Source organism: Canis lupus, chromosome X (genome assembly GCF_048164855.1).
Source record: "Canis lupus baileyi chromosome X, mCanLup2.hap1, whole genome shotgun sequence".
Lineage (NCBI taxonomy): Eukaryota > Metazoa > Chordata > Mammalia > Carnivora > Canidae > Canis > Canis lupus.
Window position 1 is genome coordinate 15,537,897 of NC_132876.1, and position 12,613 is coordinate 15,550,509.

At 40.5% G+C, this 12,613-nt stretch overlaps 1 long non-coding RNA gene across 2 annotated transcripts in view; it reads right to left on the reverse strand.

Moving 5' to 3' along the window:
- The window catches only part of LOC140627572 (uncharacterized), a 93,708-nt gene that overhangs the window by 65,932 nt on the left and 15,163 nt on the right, over positions 1–12,613 (reverse strand). Inside the window, exons 2-3 of one of the 2 annotated variants that reach the window (XR_012026248.1) lie at positions 9,898–9,968; positions 4,877–5,084 (exon numbers count right to left, since the gene is read on the reverse strand). This is a non-coding gene — a long non-coding RNA (uncharacterized lncRNA). Of the gene's footprint in view, positions 1–4,876; positions 5,085–9,897; positions 9,969–12,613 lie in introns of those variants that run through there. The other variant, XR_012026247.1, reaches the window with a different exon arrangement.

The following is a 12,613-nucleotide window of genomic DNA, read 5'->3' on the forward strand; positions in this document are numbered from 1 at the left end:
CACACAGAGTAGGAACTCAGTACTGTTTAAATAAAAAGAAATAAATGAATGATACACGTTCAGATGTCTCTAAGAATTTCTCTGTGACAGCTTCTAGTCAACCATAATAATTTCCTGCTCTGTGCTAGTATTCCCATAGCCCTGGGCATTCGTGGGGCCTACTTAACAAATGTTAACAAGCTCTATTGCAAGGCACTCAGTCCTTTCAAGGATAGGTATTTTTCCACCCCAGCTACTTTATCCGCCCATGAGCTTCCAATTCTCACCAGTCTTGAACCTACAATGCTTTCCTTTTCTTTCACTCACATCCTCCAAGAGAAATCTTACCCTTGGAGCCCCAGCACAAATACCACTTCTTCCATGAAGCCTTCTTTGATCTCCCCATCTGGAAATGATCTCACTCTCCTTTGAACACCATTACCCTTTGTACTTCTCTGTTGGCACTTCTCCCATTCTACCTTATATTAGAATTGTAATCCTGCCTCAGCTCCCCTGCTAGTCTGTGAACTCTTTGAGGGCTCAAAACAGATTTTATACTTTTGGTTCCCCCAACAATAACTAGCACTTCCTAGCTCATTGGTGCTCAATACACACTTGTGTAAATGAATGAATTCAAGCTAGGTGCTGTAGTACCTGACTTGACAAAAGTTGGCAAACCAGTAGAAAGCTTGGCTTGACATGAAATACTTGAAAGGATAAAGCTGTATAATAAAAGGAGGCATAGTACATGATCATATTTCTTGCCAGAAACATCATTATTAGCCTGAACATTGCTAAGGCAGGATATCAGCTAAGGGGATCTGATAGGAAAAATAAGTTTTATTAAACCTCCAGTAAAATAACACACATTTATAAAAAAAAAAATCCTGCTGACTTTTTAAATGGTTGTATTAGCGTTTCAGGGGATGGCATTTTAGAGACTCTAAATGCTCAATTTCAGCCTTGACAGAATTCATCCATCACCTCAACCTTGTTTGTCTCTAAAAATGTTCAGAGTCAGCTGGTTTGACCATTTCCCCTCCACTTTGACCTAAGCTCCCCTGATTGCTACCTGGTGGGTTTGTAGTCAAAGCTGACTGACAGTTGTGGCAGTAAAAATGCTCTTTATAAACAGAAACCAAGACCATGTAAATACAGTCTTGGCATCAGGTTGTATACTTAAGTACTAAGCTTAAGTACCCCTGGGCTGTTAGACCATTAGCATGGAAAGGGTCTGCCCATATTACTATGAAATCACTCATTTGCTCCCATTTTTTTTTCTGCCGTGTGGTAGGGTTCTTAAGTTTTTTTTAATGAGAGAAATGACTATTTGTATGCACTATTTAATCTGTGCCATCATTCTGGGATTGCTGTTCCTTAGGCTTTTGTGGGAAATTCATTTTCCCAGTAGCTTTTTTTTATTGAAACATAATTGATATATAGCATTATATTATTTTCAGGTGTAAAACAGAACGATTTGAGATAGATAATCATGACAGTAAGTCTAGTTAACATCCATCACACACAGCTACAATTTTTTTTCTTATAAGTAGTTTTAAGATGTACTCATAGCAACTTTCAAACATACATACAGTCTCATTAACTTATTAATAGTTTTTCATTTGACCTGTGTGCCCCCATCAAATAGGTCACCGTGAACAGAGTACATGGTAGATCAGCGTAAACTCTAGGCAAGGGGGCAGCCCATGTGGCTCAATGGTTTAGCACCACCTTCAACCCAGGGCCTGATCCTGAAGACCCGGGATCGAGTCCCACATCGGGCTCCGTGCATGGAGCCTGCTTCTCCCTCTGCCTGTGTTTCTGCCTCTCTCTCTCTCTCTTTCTGTCTCTCATGAATAAATAAATTAAAATCTTAAAAAAAAAAAACTCTAGGCAAGGCTGCAAAGTCAACAAAATTCCTAGACTTCTGGGTCCCTCTGCTTCACATAGTGGAACTTCCATTCACATCCTGAAGTCCCCCTTCCTTCTGTTTCCCAAGTGTCCCATGCTGTCTCTTAGCTCTTCGGTTTGTACCCGTCCAATAAACTGTCCATCAGGCTTCTTCTCTGGCAGTCTCGTTCAAAACTTTTCCCTTCAGTGTCTCCATTTTTCAGGACCCTGCTCTTGGCTCTATTTTAATGGGTAGTAATGGATTGATTCAGATGGACTCATGTGTCACCAACTAGATAACCCAGTGCTTTAACCAATAAAATGTACATGATATCCAAACATGGATGCATTCAGATGACAAATAACATTTTTGTTCCATGAATATATGATCCCCAGAAACTCCTTAGGAATGGCTATTAATGGCAGAAATATCAGCAGGGAATGTTTTTAGTCCCAACTAATTTTGGAGTCTTCAACTCTCATTGAAAGGTCTGTTTTACCAGGTTCCCTGCTCAGCAGGGAGTCTGCTTCTCTCTCTTCTTCTGCCCCTCTCCCTGGCTTGTGCTCTCTCTCTCTCTCTCTCTCAAACAAACAAAATCTTTAAAAAAATAAAAAATAAAAGGCTGTTTTTATGGTCACTGGCAAAGTAAATAATCCTCTCTGCCATGGTGAAGAAATGTAATGGAAAAGAAATACAGAAGAGGAACAGCTGAGATACACACCTTTAAAAATGGTGCAAACCTAGGTATATGCCTGCTATGGACTGAACATTTGCACACACAACCCCATAATTTCTATGTTGAAGCCTAATTCCCAATGTGATGGTATTCAGAAGCAGGACCTGTGGGAAGGAATTAGGTCAAGAGGGTAGATCTTTCGTAAATGGTATTAGTATCCTAATAAAAAGAGACACAAGAGAGATTCTCTCTCTCCGTCTCTCTCTGCCATGTGAAGATACAGCAGGAAGGTGGCCATCTGCATGCCAGGAAGAGGGTCCTCATCAGAACCAAATGGGCTGGTACCTTGATCTTGAATTTCTAGGCTTCCAGAACTATGAGAAATAAATATCTATGGTTTAAGCCCCCCAGTATATGGTGTTTTGTTATAGCTGCCCGAAGTGACCAAGTCAATACACAAAAGAAATGCATACATAAATGTACCAAAAGACAGGTACAAGCACATTCATAACTGCCTGTTCATGATTTCCCCAAACTAGAAACAACACAAATGCCTTTTAGCAATAAAATGGATAAATAAATTGCATAATATTAAAAGACAGCAATGAAGCTGAATGAGGTACAAGCACATTTAACAGCATGTATAAACCACACAAATGCAATGATGAGCAAAAGAAGCCATAATCACAGAGGATGTGCTATATTATTTCATTTTTATAAAAAAAATAGACACAGGTCAAACTAATCTATGATGTTCAAAGTTGAGAGTCTCTTAGGTGCTATATAGGTTCTGTTTTTCCATTTAGGTGCTGATCACATGTATATATTTAGTTTTTGGAAATTCATTGAGGTGATACAATTTTTTGCACTTTTCCATATGTGTGTTATACTTCATTAATAAATTCAATAAAGTACAACTGATAAAACTACTTTATAAATGGGGTTTTAATGGGGCAAATAGGAATAGAGCAAAACAAAGACAAGAACAGGTGGCTGAACTTCTTGGAATATTTGGTATGAAAGAAAAAAAGAGAGCCTGGCAAAGAACTAATTTTATAATTTTAACATCCATTCATTCAATAAATATTTCTGAGTAACCATCATGTGACAGGTACCATTCTAAATGCTTGGCATATATCCATGAAGAAAGCACAAATACCTGCCCTTGTGGTGCTCACATTCCAGTGGGAGGCATATCCTATCAGCATTAAGTGTGGTAGCGTTTCAAAGGAAACATAGAAGAATCCCCAAACCTAAACCTTTAGCAATTAGATTATACCGTGGTTTGCTTTATGTGATCGATAGCTATTTCAAGACACCACAAGAGATGGTGAACTTGTGGTACCCTGCCCAGTCTTCCTGGAAGGTTTCAGGTGATTTGACTCTAAGTAGTGGCGTTCTGACTGAAATACAACAAGAAATTGTGAGTAGCACTCTGTATGTGTTTTGAGTTCAACTTAAAGGGCGTGTTGTGCTCTCTTAAGATGACTGAGAAGCAGGCTTTGCCCTCCTCCCACTGGACGCCTCTCACTCTGGCACCTGTCATCCATTAAGAGACCTCCTACTGGGATCTTTCATCATTGAAAATATATGATGATTTTCATTACCGCCTAGGCTAATTGGTAGTGAGTATTCCTTTAAAATATATTCCCCTAAATACTAGGCTTTGGATTTGCTTTGAAGTTTCTAACACCAACACAGTTGGACTAAAATTATAGATACTAATCACAGAAACTGAAAAGTCTGGTGCAGGAAGAATCACCACTGAGGTTCTTTCCTTATTATAGCCAGTTGGGCAGTAGGCACACGTGCGAAAGGAAACCTTACATGAGTTGAACCATGCCATAGCTGTGTCTGGTAGTAGGTTTACCAAGCTCACTGTATTTATGTGCCTCCTTGCTAAATTACCATCTCAAAGGAAGTATTTGAAGGGCACCTGGCTTACTCAGTCGGTGGAGCCTAAAACTCTTGATCTCGGGGTTGTGGGTTCAAGCCCTATGTTGGGTGTAGGGATTACCTAAAAATAAAGGCTTTAAAAATAAAAATAAAAATAAATAAAAGGAAGTGTTGGAAGTGCCCAGTTTGCTTTCCAAACCACTGGATTTAAAAAAATAAAAAACACCTCATAGTGTAAGATTTCAGCACTCAAAATAGTCTGCAGAATTTAGTACGACACTTTCTAGAAGGGAAGTGGGAATATAGGTTTCCTCCACTATCCAAAAGTAGAGTGTGCCTATGAAATCTTTCATAAGAGGAAATGACATAAAGCAAAGAAGCAATTACCATTAATTTACATGGAAATGTTTTTTATCATTCTCAGACCCAAATAATAACTTCTCTTAGGCTTTTATTATCCCTTAGGATACATCTTGCTAATGGATGCACAAAATAAATGGAGATAAAACCCAGAACTCACAGACCAGGTCAAAACTCTTGGCACCTTGACACTGAGATGTTGAGTGCAGTGCAGTTCCTGGAGAAGGGGCTGAGGGGTGCCACTCTCGCTGCTGGGGTGTGAGCTGCCTCTGCAAGGGCTCCCTGCAAAACCAACATTGAATGCTCTTTTCACTTTCCACCTTTTGTCTTAAAGGCAAAATCCTCTTTGGATTTCTTTCAGTTAGCCAAAACTGGTACCAAAGTAGGTCTTGCATAAAAGCAAAGTGGTGTTGGGTAAACTTTGGAAAAGTGGGGAATACCTGATAGTCCTTTGCCTTAATTAATTGTAAGCATCTGACTTAATAAAATGTTCAGGCTGGAAAGGAAAGCTCATAAAACACCTTGTGCAAACTTCATTTTCAGATGGAGAAAACAAGGCCCTAGAAAGATCAATGACTGGCCCAATATCACTGTTGGTGGCAGAGCTCAGTGTTGAACACAGGTTTCCTGACTGCCACTCCAGCACATCTTCCACTCTACTAGTATTTATTAGTATTGTAAATAAAGTCATGCCCTCTGCCTTTGCTGGGCACATGGGTGTGTTTGTGTGTGTGTGTGTGTGTGTGTGTGTGTGTGTCTAATGAAAACACACAGAAAGGAAAGCATTTTTGGAATGTGCCACTATACTTTTACACGTAAAGATTTTAAGCTAGACTTTTATTTTTTTATTTTTCAAAAGATTGATTTGAGAGAGGTGGGGGAGGGGCAGAGGGAGAGAATCTTCAAGCAGACTGCCCCACTGAGCACTGATAATAGAACCCACAAGATCATGACCTGACCTGAAACCAAGAGTCAGATGCTTAACCAACTGAGCCACCCAGGTGCTCCTAAGCTACATTTTTAAACTGAGCTATTGTGTAAGATTTTAGGACGAAATTTGCAGTTTATTGCCTTTTGGCTGTAGGCTAAAATGACCCCAAGTAGCTGTTTGCTTTATAATTTATTTTTTAACATTAGTTTGTTCTAAAAAGTATATTGGATGTCCTCAATCATAGGAATACCTAGCATTATTTGTATGCCTAGTTGTTCATGAAATCAGGAATATGGAATATGACCCATTTAGATAGGGAAATAACGGACTAGAACTTTTATTAATATATTTTTACTTTTATCTAAAATATTTGCAGTTCTCTAGTATGGCCTAGAAGCTCTGTGAGGGTAAGTTATGTCATTTTGTTCACCACTGGATCGCCAGTACCTAGTATAGCACCTAGCATGTAACAAGTGTTCAATAAATATGTTGAATGAATGAAAAAAAATAAATTTTAGACTCAAGGTAGCTATGTGATGTGCATCAGTATAATTTCTACAATCGCTGTAGAGTTACTTCTCCAGACTTCATGTGTTTGAATTTCATATCAGCTCTATTTATCTGGCGTTCCTCCTCACAGAATGTTGGAAGTGAAAAAAGAAAGTAAGTGATCATCTAATCCAACTCCTGCATTTTACAGAGGGGGAAATAGCCAGGCCCATAAAGAGGGAAGTAACTTCCCAAGAGTCACACAGCTAGTTAGCAAAAGAGCCTGGGTTAGAACCTAATTAAATTTACTTTCTTATGTTGGCTTTCACATCACTAGGTCAGTGGATCTCAATCTTGTTTGCTCCCAATCAGCAGCATCAGAGATATAAATTCTTGGGCCCACCCTGGACCTTAACGAAACAGAACCTCTGGGGCTGGAGCCCAGCTGCTGGTGTTTTAACCAGCCCTCCAGGTGACTCTGATGTACTCAGGTTTGAGAAATACTGGTCCACCTAATCTTAACATCTCTCCTGATACTCCATGATGTTCTATGATTTTAGGCAAATGGGATTTTCTCACTTGATCAGTGGTTCACTTACATAAAAATAACGATACCTTGTGTATTTTGGGTTATTAGTGAGATTGAGGAAAGAAGTCAGGAGTCATGGCTGTTTTCATATAACCCACTCAGGTTTCTGACACATAGAGTATTCCTGTTAGGATTTGTTAAAGTCACTTTAGTAGATCGTCTCAATTTGTTGGCATTTCTATGTGTGTAATACAGGCAATACAGCGTAGTAGTCAGTTACATGGGTCTTGCAACCAGATTGACCTGGGATTAAATCCCACCTTTACCACTAACTAGTTGTGCAGCTTTGGGTGCATTACTTAAACCTTCTTAAGCCTCACTTTCTCATTTCTACAAAGAGGATAATCATATATGTATTCCTCAGTATTGTTATGAGGATTAAATAAGAAAAATGCATGCAAAGAGTTTAATATAGTGCCTTGTACATAGTAATTGCTTAGTAATGGTATAATGGCAGCTAGTATTATTATGATGATGATTATTAGCATAATCATCATTACCATCATCATCATCATTTGTTCTCAAGTAGGATGGATTATTCATTTGGACACAGATTTGGCATAAATTTAAAACTGGTAGGTAATTTTTTTAGTATTCCAAAGGTTGTGGTGTCCATTAAAAATGTCTGCTTTCTTTGAGTGTTGTTTGAATGTCCTCAGGCTTTTTGAAAGTGAGTTTGGGGCACAGCCCAGAGAATGGTTTCCGAGAGTTCCCCAAATTGGATTCACACTCAAAAACTTTGGAGATGAATCTGCCTACATCTGGTTTTCCTTCCCAAATATAAAAACACATCAGAACACAAAATTATCTTTGAAATCTATTCTTACACATAGATGGTTTTCATAGAGTCACTTCCGGCCTTTACTAGCTCTGGTACAGGGGAACGCGAGTTGGTGGCAATAAAAACTTGGCTGCCTTGCCCCACATAGGCTATATGTTTCACCAAGTCCTCAGAATCCGGTTGATAAATCTTGCTTAATCTTCAAATTTAGAAATTAGGACAAAATACAGTGGTGAATAATCCTCCACAGACCAAAGGATCTCCTCTTGATGAGGTAGTAACGCCCCTTTTCCAGACGTCTCTTAAGAATCTGGGCAAAGGCCCTGTGCGCCCTCCCTTTCCGGTTAGGGAGCCAGGAAAGTAGCCACACCTGGAGTGAGTTTGGGTGGCGGTGTCCCATGCAAATTCCCCTTTCAAGTCATTTTAAGAATTTCAATGCTGACAACTTTTATTAACAATTCTCCGTGTTTCTGTCATTGAGGGAGAAGGAGGAAACAGGGTCCCTGGTGTATTTCTCGGCAGAGTCATGAGTATATTACAGCCTCTCAATTTTTGAAGTAAGCTACATTTCAGGAGATGAAACAAAGGTAACTCTTAACATCTGCCGATATGTTTTCGGTTCTTATATCAAAGAAAGTGCAATGGCCACAAATCCTAAAGAAAGAAATGAAGCTTTAGAATTTATTCAATTAGAAGATGTGAAATGCTGAACTAAGTCTACTTTGGCAAGCGAAGTGTTGTCGATAGACACAAATGCTTTCAGGAAGAAGTGTCTTAACTGCAAGAGTCTTTTTGGTTAGGTTTCAAAAGCCTTTGGGGCTTGGCTGAGCTCCCCAGATGCTCTACCAAATGTTTGTGAATTGAAGAAAACTTGTCTAGCTTTAGGGAATAGAGCCCCCCGCCCCAGGAAGCATTTGCAAACCCACCCCCCACATTTCTCCAACCAACCTTTGGTCCGAAGTTAATTTTCGTGAAGAGTTACCAGAAAGTATCTGTGTTGTACGTGTGGGTTTTTTTTTTTTTTTTAATTCTTGTCCTTTTGCAAGTCTACAAAAATAAAGCCTACTTAAAATTCCACACTCGTGTAGATGTGGCCTTAGGGAAGACCCATTAGACACAGAGATGATTAATGCTCCCCTCGGAATCTTATTTGCTTCTTCAACTGATTGCTCATATAGAATCTTACTTACCAAGTACTTAAGTATTTAAGTGCCTTATCATTCTTGGAAATCACTACTCACTAGCCTGCACTGGAGAATGAGGTGAAGTGTGAGCCCGCAGTGCTTCCTGGATGGGTTAGGAAGCCCACTCCCTCCCACTCTGTCCCACAATACTGTCTCCACGTCTGTCCCCGCGCACAAAACAAAACAAAACACAACAAACCCCGCTCTGACATACTGATCCTAGAGCACCAGTCCTTGCAATACACGTGCCTGTAGGACATCTAAATATTATTGGGCACTCTATAATTTGTAGCACCAGATTCTTTCAAATGGATATTAATCCTCGAAATCATGGGGGTGGGAGGGAGGAAGGAATTGTTAATTGTCCCAAATGCCTGCTAGACGTCTCCTCTTGGCTATCCTCTGGTGTGATGTCCAACCCCAAATCCTTATCTATACTCCCACCACCTGGCAAAAAGCTCTTGGCTTCTGATTTCCCTATTTCTACTCACTCCCCACCAAAAACCTCAAAAGCATCCCCGCCAGCTTTCTAACCCTCTTAAAATGCATTCCACCATTTGCTAATATTTCTTGATAACAATGACCAAATCAGCCTCTTCAGGCCTCTCTAATTTCTTCCCCCTTTCTGTTCTCATGGACATCCTCTTGTTCAGGCCTTGGATGCCCCCCACCGTCCACCCCCACCATCGATCAGATTCTCCACTGCTCCTCATCCTCAGATTCCCTCACCCTATAATCAGCCCTCCACATTTACCATGAGAGAGAGCTTTCTAAAAACAGAGGCTTGATCATGCCACTAAAAGCCTTAAATAATAAGAGCGAAGAGGCAAGAGGATAAAAGCTGCGTGGGGTTATCAGAACTCACACTTTAGTGCTCAAAATGAACAATTATCCTGATTTTAAGTATACCCAAGTCATTTTCCTAAAAATTACAATTATTATAGTGAAACACTTCTCCAGTGGTTGTAGGCAAGACCATTATACACTTATGTCATGGTCATAACCACGTGATGTCAAGAATGTATTGTATATATTTGCACTTCCAGTTTTGTCTGATTTATCCAATCATATGCAGTGATGAATTCTGTTATTTGTGCCACAAACATTTACTGAGTACTTACTATGTGTCAGATGCTGTGCTGTGCCGTAAGTACAACATGGTTCCTGCCTTCATGGAACTCTATCTGACCATCTAGAAGAAAAATAAAGGCTTGAATAACTCTCCATCATCCACAAGGTAGAGTTCAAACTCCTTGTTATAAAACATAATGAAACAAATATTTGTTGAATATTACTCTGAGCAAGGGCATTTAGTAGGCCTCTTCCAGGGTGCCTTCATATTTCTCTTCGAAAATGCAGATGTGGGGCACCTGGGTGGCTCAGTCAGTTGGGTGTCTGCCTAGAGCTCAGGTTATGGTCCCAGGGTCCTGGGATGGAGCCCTGCGTTGGGCTCCCTGCTCACTGGGGAGCCTGCTTCTCCCTCTCCCTCTGCCTGCCACTCCCCCTGCTTGTGCTCTTCTCTCTTTCTCTGTCAAATAAATAAAATCTTTTAAAAAATAAAATGCAGATGTGGTTTTGAGGATAAATCTGTGAAACTCCAACTAGGCTAGGTTTGCTACAGACTCTCCTATTAGAAAGTTTCCAGGGAGAGCATTGGGTGTGGAAGCTGGGCAAAGACTCAGAGAAGGAGGTTTCCTAGTAAATGCCCAGCCCTGTCAGACTCAGGTTCACTGGTGGAAGTCCTCCTCTTCTGGGGATCCCCAAAGGTCACCCTAATGCCCACTAAAGTCCAAGAGAAATTGCAGCCAGCAGCAACTTTCACTTGAGAGAATGTTCCCTATAGCTTTCCATGTGAACAAGAAGCTGGGCATGACACCGTGATCTATAAAATCATTCTGAAATGCCATAATTTCTCTCTACCAGTGAGCATGAAGAGTCACATTAGTATTTAAAAATCATCCAAACAGGCAAGTGCTGTGATTACACTAAATCAACCTAATTTCTAAATAGCTTGAGTAAACCCTGGTTGGATGTTAACGTATAAACTTGAAAGAATTTGGTAGAAGAGAGCAAACAAGTTGGGTGCCCTACTGAATTGCAGTGCCTGGCAATGCTGGCTCCAGCTGACTTCTTCTGAGGTCTAATGGACCTCGTTCAATGAGGTCGATGGCCTTATTCTGTGAGGTCAGAGTTTTTAAAAGAGCTCTTGTATCATTCAGTAATTCAACAAATATCTACTGAGCACTTGCTATGCACCTGCTGCTTCCTTAGGTGCTGGGTGTATGCTGGTGAGTGGCAAAGTTCTAGCTTTCATGGGTCTCTCTCTGTAGTGGACTGAGACAGAAAAGAAACACCTAAGTCGATATGTAATCTAGAACTCTATAGAGAAAAAGAAAGCGCATGAGGGGGAAAGAGAGTCTGAGGCAGGATTGGGATAGCAGTTATCTTAAGACAGCCTGGCGGCATGTCTAAGGAACTAGCATCTGTACAGGGAGTTGAAGGAGGTTATAACCACAGATTTATCTGGAGAAAATAGCAAGGACAAAGTCTTCCAGGCAGTAGAAAAGCTTGAGGTGTTCAAAGACCAACTCACAGCAGGAAACGTAGGGAAATGGGTGTTAGAGAGGTAGCCAGAGGCCAGATAAGTCATGGCCCACATCTATCAGGGAGGTCAGGGTAAGTACTCCAGGTTTTATTCTGAGGGTATTGGGGAACTACGGGAGGCTTTTGAGCAGTTAAAGCACCCAACTCTCATTTTTGTTGTTGTTGTAATGTAATCTTTGATTTTTAATTGTGACAAAGTACACAGCATAAAATTTGCCATCTCACCCATCTTTAGGTACAGTTCAGTGGCATGAATTGTATTCATATTGTTGTACAACCATAATGATCATCCAGCTCCAGAACTTTTTCATCTTCCCAAACTGAAATTCTGTCCTCATTAAACAACACCCCCTACCCCTCTTCCTTCATCCCCTGGCACCCCCCATTCTACTTTCTGTCTCTAAGAATTTTCTTTTTTAAAAAAGATTTTATTTATTTATTCATGAGAGACAGAGAGAGAGAGGCAGAGACACAGGCAGAGGGAGAAGCAGGCTCCATGTAGGGAGCCTGATGTGGGATTCAATCCTGGGACTCCAGGATCACGCCCTCCACCGAAGGCAGGCACTAAACCACTGAGCCACCCAGGGATCCCCTGTCTCTAAGAATTTTCTGCTCTAGGTACCTCTTATAAGTAGAGTAATACCTGATTTATCTTTTTGCAACTGGCTTCTATCACTGAGCATGTCCTCAAGATTCATCCATGGTGTAGCATGTACTAGAATCCCCTTTTTAAGGCTGAATAATATTCCATGGTATGGCTGTACCACATTTTGTTTACCATTCATCCATCATGGGACACTTGAGGCATTTCTACCCCTTGGCTATTATGAATAATGCTGCTATAGACACGAGTTATACAAAGATTTTCATTTCTTATTTTTATTTGTTATTATTAATATTGCATTTTATTTATTTATTTGAGAGAGGCAGCATGAGTGGGAGAGGCAGAGAGAGAGAATCTCAAGCAGGGTGCATGCTGAGTGTGTTGCCTGACATGGGGCTTAATTCCAGGACCCTGAGATCGCGACCTGAGCTGAAACCAAGAGTCAGATGCTTAACCAACTGTGCCACCCAGGCGCCCCATGATTTTCATTTTTTTTTTTAAATCAACCTAGATACTGTGTTTCGAGGAGACAGTAGATGTCCAGACTGGAAGCTGGAGATGAGTTAAGGGGCCAGATGAACAATGATGGAAGTAGTGGAGAAGGTAAGAGGTCATCAAACTCTAATTAG